The sequence below is a fragment of the Pseudophryne corroboree genome, chromosome 6 (genome assembly GCF_028390025.1).
Source record: "Pseudophryne corroboree isolate aPseCor3 chromosome 6, aPseCor3.hap2, whole genome shotgun sequence".
Classification (NCBI taxonomy): domain Eukaryota; kingdom Metazoa; phylum Chordata; class Amphibia; order Anura; family Myobatrachidae; genus Pseudophryne; species Pseudophryne corroboree.
This window is the reverse complement of record NC_086449.1, coordinates 159701318-159711775: the sequence shown is the minus strand read 5'-3', so window position 1 is coordinate 159711775 and position 10458 is coordinate 159701318.

The following is a 10458-nucleotide window of genomic DNA, read 5'->3' as shown; positions in this document are numbered from 1 at the left end:
CCGCCATTATTTTTCACAAAATCGCGGGACAGAAGCCCGCCGCTGAGGGGGCGGGGCTTCTTCCTCAGCACTCACCAGCGCCATTTTCTCTCCACAGCTCCGCTCAGAGGAAGCTCCCCAGGCTCTCCCCTGCAGAATCACGGTAGAAAGAGGGTGAAAAGAGAGGGGGGGGGCACATAAATTTAGCGCAAATTCACTAATACAGCAGCTACTGGGTAAACACTAAGTTACTGTGCGATTCCTGGGTCATATAGCGCTGAGGTGTGTGCTGGCATACTCTCTCTCTGTCTCTCCAAAAGGCCTTGTGGGGGTTCTGTCCTCAAATAGAGCATCCCCTGTGTGTGTGGTGTGTCGGCACGATTGTGTCGACATGTTTGACGAGGAAGGCTATGTGGAAGCAGAGCAGGTGCAGTTGAATGTGGTGTCTCCGCCGACGGCGCCGACACCTGATTGGATAGATATGTGGAAGGTGTTAAATGATAATGTAAACTCCTTGCATAAAAGGTTGGATAAAGCTGAAGCCTTGGGACAGTCAGGGTCTCAACCCATGCCTGATCCTACAGCGCAGAGGCCGTCAGGGTCTCAGAAGCGCCCACTATCCCAAATTGTTGACACAGATATTGACACGGATACTGACTCCAGTGTCGATGGCGATGATGCAAAGTTGCAGCCTAAAATGGCTAAAGCCATCCGCTACATGATTATAGCAATGAAGGATATATTGCACATTTCAGAAGTAAACCCTGTCCCTGACAAGAGGGTTTATATGTTTGGGGGAAAAAGGCAAGAAGTGACTTTTCCCCCTTCACATGAGTTAAATGAGTTATGTGAAAAAGCTTGAGATTCTCCTGATAGGAAAGTGCAGATTCCCAAACGGTTACTTATGGCGTATCCTTTCCCACCAACGGACAGGTTACGCTGTGAGTCATCCCCTAGGGTAGACAAAGCTTTGACACGCTTATCTAAGAAGGTGGCCCTGCCGTCACAGGATACGGCCTCCCTAAAGGATCCTGCGGATAGGAAGCAGGAAGGTATCCTGAAGTCTGTTTATACACATTCAGGTACCATACTGAGGCCGGCAATTGCGTCGGCCTGGATGTGTAGTGCTGTAGCAGCATGGACAGATACTCTGTCTGAGGAACTGGATACCTTGGACAAGGATACTATTTTACTGACCCTGGGGCATATAAAAGACGCTGTCCTATATATGAGGGATGCCCAGAGGGACATTTGCCTACTGGGCTCTAGAATAAATGCAATGTCGATTTCTGCCAGAAGGGTCCTGTGGACTCGGCAATGGACAGGTGATGCCGACTTTAAAAAGCACATGGAGGTTTTACCTTATAAGGGTGAGGAATAGTTTGGGGACGGTCTCTCGGACCTAGTTTCCACAGCTACGGCTGGGAAGTCAAATTTTTTGCCATATATTCCCTCACAACCTAAGAAAGCACCGTATTACCAAATGCAGTCCTTTCGATCACAAAAAGGCAAGAAAGTCAGAGGTGCGTCCTTTCTTGCCGGAGGCAGGGGTAGAGGAAAGAAGCTGCACAATGCAGCTAGTTCCCAGGAACAGAAGTCCTCCCCGGCTTCCACTAAATCCACCGCATGACGCTGGGGCCCCACAGGTGGAGCCGGGAGCAGTGGGGGCGCGTCTCCGAAATTTCAGCCACCAGTGGGTTCACTCACAGGTGGATCCCTGGGCTGTACAGATTGTGTCTCAGGGATACAAGCTGGAATTCGAAGTGATGCCCCCTCACCGTTACCTCAAATCGGCCCTGCCAGCTTCCCCCATAGAAAGGGTGATAGTGTTAGCAGCGATTCACAAATAATATCTCCAGCAGGTGGTGGTAAAGGTTCCCCTCCTTCAACAGGGAAGGGGTTACTATTCCACAATGTTTGTGGTACCGAAACCGGACGGTTCGGTCAGACCCATATTGAATTTAAAGTCCCTGAACATTTACCTGGAAAGGTTCAAGTTCAAGATGGAATCGCTCAGAGCGGTCATTGCAAGCCTGGAAGAGGGGGATTTTATGGTGTCTCTGGACATAAAGGATGCTTACCTGCAAGTCCCCATTTATTCACCTCATCAGGAGTACCTCAGATTTGTGGTACAGGACTGTCATTACCAATTCCAGACGTTGCCGTTTGGTCTGTCCACGGCACCGAGAATATTTACCAAGGTACTGGCGGAAATGAGGGTGCTCCTACGAAAGCAAGGAGTCACAATTATCCCATACTTGGACGATCTCCTCATAAAGGCGAGGTCCAGAGAGCAGTTGCTGATCAGCGTTGCACGCTCTCAGGAAGTGTTGCAACAGCACGGCTGGATTCTGAATATTCCAAAGTCGCAGCTGATTCCTACATGCCCTTCCTGGGCATGATTCTGGACACGGACCAGAAGAAGGTGTTTCTCCCGGCGGAGAAGGCTCAGGAGCTCGTGACTCTGGTCAGAGACCTCTTAAAACCAAAACAGGTGTCGGTGTATCAATGCACGCGAGTCCTGGGAAAGATGGTGACGTCATACGAAGCCATTCCCTTCGGCAGGTTCCAATGCGAGGAACTTTCAGTGGGACCTGTTGGACAAGTGGTCCGGATCGCATCTTCAGATGCATCGGCTGATCACCCTATCCCCCAGGGCCAGGGTGTCTCTTCTGTGGTGGCTGCAGAGTGCTCACCTTCTCGAGGGCCGCAGGTTCGGCATACAGGACTGGGTCCTGGGGACCACGGATGCAAGCCTCCGAGGATGGGGGGCAGTCACTCAGGGAAGAAACTTCCAAGGGCTGTGGTCAAGTCAGGAAACTTGTCTGCACATCAATATCCTGGAACTAAGGGCCATATACAACGCCCTGAGTCAAGCAGAGCATCTGCTTCGCAACCAACCGGTGCTGATTCAGTCAGACAACATCACCGCAGTGGCTCATGTAAACTGCCAGGGCGGCACAAGAAGCAGGGTGGCGATGGCAGAAGCCACCAGAATTCTTCGCTGGGCGGAGAATCACATGCAAGCACTGTTAGCAGTGTTCATTCCGGGAGTGGACAAATGGGAAGCAGACTTCCTCAGCAGGCACGACTTCCACCCGGGAGAGTGGGGACTTCATCAAGAAGTCTTCACACAGATTACAAATCGATGGGAACTGCCACAGGTGGACATGATGGCGTCCCGCCTCAACAAAAAGCTACAAAGGTATTGCGCCAGGTCAAGAGACCCTCAGGCGATAGCTGTGGACGCACTAGTGACACCGTGGGTGTTCCAGTCGGTTTATGTGTTTCCTCCTCTTCCTCTCATACACAAGGTACTGAGAATCGTAAGAAAAAGAGGAGTGAGAACAATACTCATTGTTCCGGATTGGCCAAGAAGGGCTTGGTATCCGGAACTGCTAGAAATGATCACAGAGGACCCATGGCCTCTGCCTCTCAGACAGGATCTGTTGCAACAGGGGCCCTGTCTGTTCCAAGACTTACCGCGGCTGCGTTTGACGGCATGGCGGTTGAACGCCGGATCCTAGCGGAGAAAGGCATTCCAGATGAGGTTATTCCTACGCTGATAAAGGCTAGGAAGGACGTGACAGCAAAACATTATCACCGTATATGGCGAAAATATGTTGCTTGGTGTGAGGCCAGGAAGGCCCCTACAGAGGAGTTCCAGCTGGGCCGTTTCCTTCACTTCCTACAGGCAGGAGTGACTATGGGCTTAAAATTAGGGTCCATTAAGGTCCAGATTTCGGCCCTATCCATTTTCTTTCAAAAGGAACTGGCTTCTCTTCCTGAAGTTCAGACGTTTGTAAAGGGAGTGCTACATATTCAGCCCCCTTTTGTGCCACCAGTGGCACCTTGGGATCTTAACGTGGTGTTGAGTTTCCTGAAATCTCACTGGTTTGAGCCGCTTAAGACCGTGAAGTTAAAATATCTCACGTGGAAAGTGGTCATGCTATTGGCCTTAGCTTCGGCCAGGCGTGTGTCAGAATTGGCGGCTTTGTCATGTAAAAGCCCCTATCTGGTTTTCCATATGGACAGGGCAGAATTACGGACTCGTCTGCAGTTTCTGCCGAAGGTGGTGTCATCCTTTCATTTGAACCAACCTATTGTGGTGCCTGCGGCTACTCGTGACTTGGAGGATTCCAAGTTACTAGATGTAGTCAGAGCTTTGAAGATTTATGTAGCCAGAACGGCTGGAGTCAGGAAAACTGACTCGCTGTTTATCCTGTATGCATCCAACAAGCTGGGTGCTCCTGCTTCTAAGCAAACTATTGCTCGCTGGATCTGTAACGCGATTCAGCAGGCTCATTCTGCGTCTGGATTGCCGCATCCTAAATCAGTGAAAGCCCAATCCACAAGGAAGGTGGGATCTTCTTGGGCGGCTGCCCGAGGGGTCTCGGCATTACAGCTTTGCCGAGCAGCTACTTGGTCGGGTTCAAACACTTTTGCAAAATTCTACAAGTTTGATACCCTGGCTGAGGAGGACCTTGTGTTTGCCCATTCGGTGCTGCAGAGTCATCCGCACTCTCCCGCCCGTTTGGGAGCTTTGGTATAATCCCCATGGTCCTTACGGAGTCCCCAGCATCCACTAGGACGTTAGAGAAAATAAGATTTTACTCACCGGTAAATCTATTTCTCGTAGTCCGTAGTGGATGCTGGGCGCACGTCCCAAGTGCGGACTTCTTCTGCAGTACTTGTATATAGTTATTGCTTAATTAAGGGTTATGTTTTGTTGGCATCCGTTTGTTTGATGCTCTGTTGTTGTTCATACTGTTAACTGGATATGTTGTCACAAGTTATACGGTGTGATTGGTGTGGCTGGTATGAGTCTTACCCTGGATTCCAAAATCCTTTCCTTGTAATGTCAGCTCTTCTGGGCACAGTTTCCTTAACTGAGGTCTGGAGGAGGGGCATAGAGGGAGGAGCCAGTGCACACCAGTATCCTAATTCTTTCTTAGAGTGCCCAGTCTCCTGCGGAGCCCGTCTATTCCCCATGGTCCTTACGGAGTCCCCAGCATCCACTACGGACTACGAGAAATAGATTTACCTGTGAGTAAAATCTTATTTTTTGTTCTACATTTTTTAATGTGTGGAATTATATGCCAGTAATATATCAATAGCAATGGCCTACTGTACCGTACTGCTATATATATATATATATATATATATATATATATACACTGGTGGTCACCAAAAATCTGCACTGTCCTCCTACCATATACTGCGCACAACTACAATACAGCACAGATATGGATGGATAGTATACTTGACAACACAGAGGTAGAGCAATGGTCTACTGTACCGTACTGCTATATATATACTGGTGGTCAGCAGAATTCTGCACTGTCCTCCTACTATATACTGCGCACAACTACAATGCAGCACAGATATGGATGGATAGTATACTTGACGACACAGAGGTAGAGCAATGGACTACTGTACCGTACTGCTATATATATATACTGGTGGTCAGCAAAATTCTGCACTATCCTCCTACAATATACTGCGCACAACTACAATGCAGCACAGATATGGATGGATAGTATACTTGACGACACAGAGGTAGAGCAATGGACTACTGTACCGTACTGCTATATATATACTGGTGGTCAGCAAAATTCTGCACTGTCCTCCTACTATATACTGTGCACAACTACAATGCAGCACAGATATGGATGGATAGTATACTTGACGACACAGAGGCAGAGCAATGGACTACTGTACCGTACTGCTATATATATATATTGGTTGTCAGCAAAATTCTGCACTGTCCTCCTACTATATACTGCGCACAACTACAATGCAGCACAGATATGGATGGATAGTATACTTGATGACACAGAGGTAGAGCAATGGACTACTGTACCGTACTGCTATATATATACTAGATACAAAAAGATAGAAGGGGATGCAACCCTTGGCGCTGTATTTATAATATTTAACGTTCTAGGTGTACATGTGTTAACAATTATACAATACGTTCCTTTCAGTAGGTCCTCGAGATTTTTTCTCTCTTCTTCTCACATTCATCCAGTGTTATTTTCCAATAAGGTGAATAATATTATTCACCCTTTTGGAAAATAACACTGGATGAATGTGAGAAGAAGATAAGAGAGAAAAAATCTCGAGGACCTACTGAAAGGAACGTATTGTATAATTGTTAACACATGTACACCTAGAACGTTAAATATTATAAATACAGCGCCAAGGGTTGCATCCCCTTCTATCTTTTTGTATCTACCATTTGTAAGGGAGTGTGGTGACACTCCAAGGAGGGCTGCAGCCCAGGGCAGCTTATAGGCGCCATTGTGATAGGAGTTTCTATCTTCTATTTTTTCTCTGCTATATACAGTATATACTGGTGGTCAGCAAAATTCTGCACTGTCCTCCTACTATATACTACAATGCAGCACAGATATGGAGCGTTTTCAGGCAGAGAACGTAGATATTTGCAGCACACTGAGCACAGATATTTGCAGAACACTGAGCACAGATATTTGCAGCACACTGAACACAGAAACTGAGAGAAAGCAGCTACGTCCTCTCGCTATCATCTCCAATGCACGAGTGAAAATGGCGGCGACGCATGGCTCTTTATATGCAATACGAATCTCGCGAGAATACAACTGCGGGATGATGACGTTCGGGCGCGTTCGTGTTAACTGAGCAAGGCGGGAAGATCCGAGGCTCCTCGGAACCATGTAAAATGGGTGAAGTTTGGGGGGGTTCGGATCTCGAGGAACCGAACCCGCTCATCTCTACTGACAACAGTCATTAGAGTTCAGCTGCCAAAGCCATAGCAACACCTCACACACAGAGGGAGATGTACTAAGTCTTGGATAGTGATAAAGTGGAGAGAGATAAAGTACCAGCCAATCAGCTCCTAACTTCCGTGTTACAGGCTTTGTTTCAAAAATTACAGTTTGGGGCAGGTTGGTTGGTACTTTATCTCCCTTTTATCACTAGGCTTACCAGACTATCCTTTAAACCTTTAAAACTTATATTTTTGCACCTGGGCCCACCATTCACAAGTTCTGCCACTTGTACCATACTCCATGCTTCAGCTAGTCACTGCAGTACAAAGTGTAACAATTTGTTGGCAAACATGGATGCAACCATATTGGATTCTGTTAGGTGACTCAATGATTCTCCCAGTACCAGTATGCAGAAGCCATGATCACCTCATTTGCCCCACCTATGGACACTAACTACACCCTATTTTCTTCTTCTTCTTCTTCTCCTTTATTTATATGGCGCCACAAGGGTTCCGCATGCACCCAAATACAGAGTACCTAAACAAATAATCAAAACAGGAAAACTGCAATTTACAGTTGAAGACAATATAGGACAAATACAGGGTAAATAAACATAGCTACATCAGCAGATGATACTGGAATGAGTATCTGGAGGCAGAAGGCTGATGTATTTGGTGCAATTGAAGATTATTAAAGTAAGAAAGAGGATAAGCAGGCTCAACAAATTGTCAGAACTTTGATTCCTTCCTGAGGATAATGCTTGGTTTCAAAGTTCCAGTTGCATTGTGCACAGTTCCTGTTACACTTCTGTGATCTCCTAATACTCTGTACCATCATGGGCCAGTGTTCTGCATCTTCCAGTCTCTGCAACTAGCTGGGTGCCTATCTCCACCACATGCCTCTGTTGCCTCAGCAGTTGTCCAGCAGCCCCTGGGCTTTCCTTCTGCTCTAGATGTCCTGCCAGCATCATCGGCTATCCCTGGAGGTCACCAGTTACACAGTATTTGGTTAGTGATAGGGATGAGTGGGTTCGGTTCTCTGAGACCCGAACCCGCCCGAACTTAGGGATCCAAGCCCGGATCCGAGTCAGGCTCGGTTTTTTGCGCCTGACCCTGTTCCAAAAATGAGGCAAAACATCATCATCCTACTGTCGGATCTCGCGGGTTTTGGATTCTATATATAGTCCAGGTGATCAGCGCCATCTTCACTCCGGACTCTCTGGACGGAGAGTGCACAGTAAGGACGTGTTACATCTGTGCTGTTAGGGAAGGAACAAGCACACAGAGAGCAAAGGGGGGCAGGAGAGAGCAGAGGGGTTGTTTTGCAGGAAAGTTGAGTTGGGTGCTTGGGTGTGCTGTCACTGTGTTAGGGCTCTGCATAGTAGCATACTGTGGCTCTGTATAGGACCAGGTGTTATCTGTCTATAAGGGGCTGTGTACTGCCATACGCTATTGCTTTATTTCCTGTGTGTGATCCAAAGCAAAAAAATTATTTCAATTGGTGCATCACTCTGACGACTACTAGTACTGCGGCTGCCATACACTACTGCTATATGTGTGTGTGATCCAAAGCAAAAAATATATATTTTTATTAGTGCATCACTCTGACTACTAGTACTGCGGCTGCCGTACACTACTGCTATATATATCTGTGTTTGATCCAGAGCAAAAAATATATTTCTATTGGTGCGACACTTTGACTACTAGAACTGTGGCTGCTGTACACTACTGCTATATATCTGTGTGTGATCCAAAGCAAAAAGTATATTTCTATTAGAGATGAGCAGGTTTGGTTCCCAGAGAACCGAACTTCCCCAAACATTCCGTTCGGAGCCCGGATCAGAGTCTGGCTCGGGACTTCCCACCAGACTCGGAAATCAGAACGAGGCAAAATGTCATCATCCCGCTGTCGGATTCTCACGTGTTTTGGATTCCATATAAACAGCCGCGCGTTGCCACAATTTTCACTCTGGACTTGGAGAGTGAGGAAGACAGACCTCTGTCTCTCTCTGTGGGTGGTGGTGTCGGGTGGGGTTAGTGTGTGCTCTGTAGGGGTGCTGCTACAGTCACTGTGGTGTACCTGTGCTGTATTTGGGGTGCTGTCCTTGCTGTCACTGGTATTTCATGTGCTGTTACAGCCGGTTGCTGCAGCTGTACATGAGTGTTGCTGCCCTGGCTGTCATTGTGTTGTACAGGGTGCAGAGGCACTGTCGTCCTGTATGCTGTAAAATATAGGGGTGCTGCTGGCACTGTATGTTGTAAAAATTCAGTGGTGCAGTTGTTAAAAATTTGAAGCACACTGCTACTGTATGCTGTATAGGGGGGCTGCTGTTAAAATAACATTACACTGGGCCAGTATGCTATAAAAATTCAGGGGTGCAGTTGTTATAAATTAAAAGCACACTGCTCCTGTATGCTGTAAAATATAGGGGTGCTGCTGTTAAAATAAATAACAATACATTGGTCCTGTATGTTGTAAAAATTCAAGGGTGCAGTTGTTACAAATTAAAAGCACACTGAAACTGTATGCTGTAAAATATAGGGGTGCTGCTGTTAAAATAACATTACACTGGCCCTGTATGTTGTAAAAATTCAGGGGTGCAGTTGTTAAAAATTAAAAGCACACTGCTCCTGTATGCTGTAAAATATAGGGATGCTGCTGTTAAAATAACATTACCCTGGCCCTGTATGCTATAAAATTCAGGGGTGCAGTTGTTCAAAATTGAAAGCACACTGCTCCTGTATGCTGTAAAATATAGGGGTGCTGCTGTTAAAATAACATTACAATGGTCCTGTATGTTGTAAAAATTCAGGGGTGCAGTTGATAAAAATTAAAAGCACACTGCTCCTGTATGCTGTAAAATATAGGGGTGCTGCTGTTAAAATAACATTACACTGGCTCTGTATGCTGTAAAAATTTAGGGGTGCAGTAAAATAAATGTACACTGGCCCTGTCTTGTATGCTGTAATAATTCTAGGGAGCAGTAAAATAAATGTACACTGGCCCTTTCTTGTATGCTGTAATAATTCTGGGGTGCAGTGTAAATAAATGTACACTGGTCCTATCTTGTATGCTGTAAAAATTCAGCAGTGCAGTGAAAGTCAATGAACACTGGCCTTGTCTTGTATGCTGTAATATTTCTAGGGTGCAGTGAAAATCAATGTACACTGGCCCTGTCTTGTAAGCTGTAATAATTCTAGGGTGCAGTGAAAATCAATGTACACTGGCACTGTCTTGTATGCTGTAAAAATTCAGGGGTGCAGTGAAAATAAATGTACACTGGCCCTGTGTGTTGTAAAAATACAGGGGCGCAGTGAAAATAAATGTGCACTGGCCTTGTCTTGTATGCTGTAAAATTACAGGGGTGTTGTGAAAAAACAGGGGTGCTGGCACTGTCAGCGGTTGCGATATCTATGCCTGAGCTTCACAATACTGTATGGGAAGAGGAATCTCCTATCACCATTTGCATGCCCCCTGCAAGTGTTTGGAGGAGCACCGCCAAACCAGTTGCTGATGTTGAGATTGAGGATGTCACTGTAGAAGTACACCAGGATGAGGAGGATATGGGTGTAGCTGGCGCTGCAGAGGAAGTTGATGATAAGGATTCTGATGGTGATGTGGTTTGTTTGAATAAGGTACCAGTGGTGACACTTGTTGGCCATGGGATGAAAAAGCCCATTGTCATGCTTGGGCAAAATACAGTAAAAGCCACCTCTTCGGTGTGGAA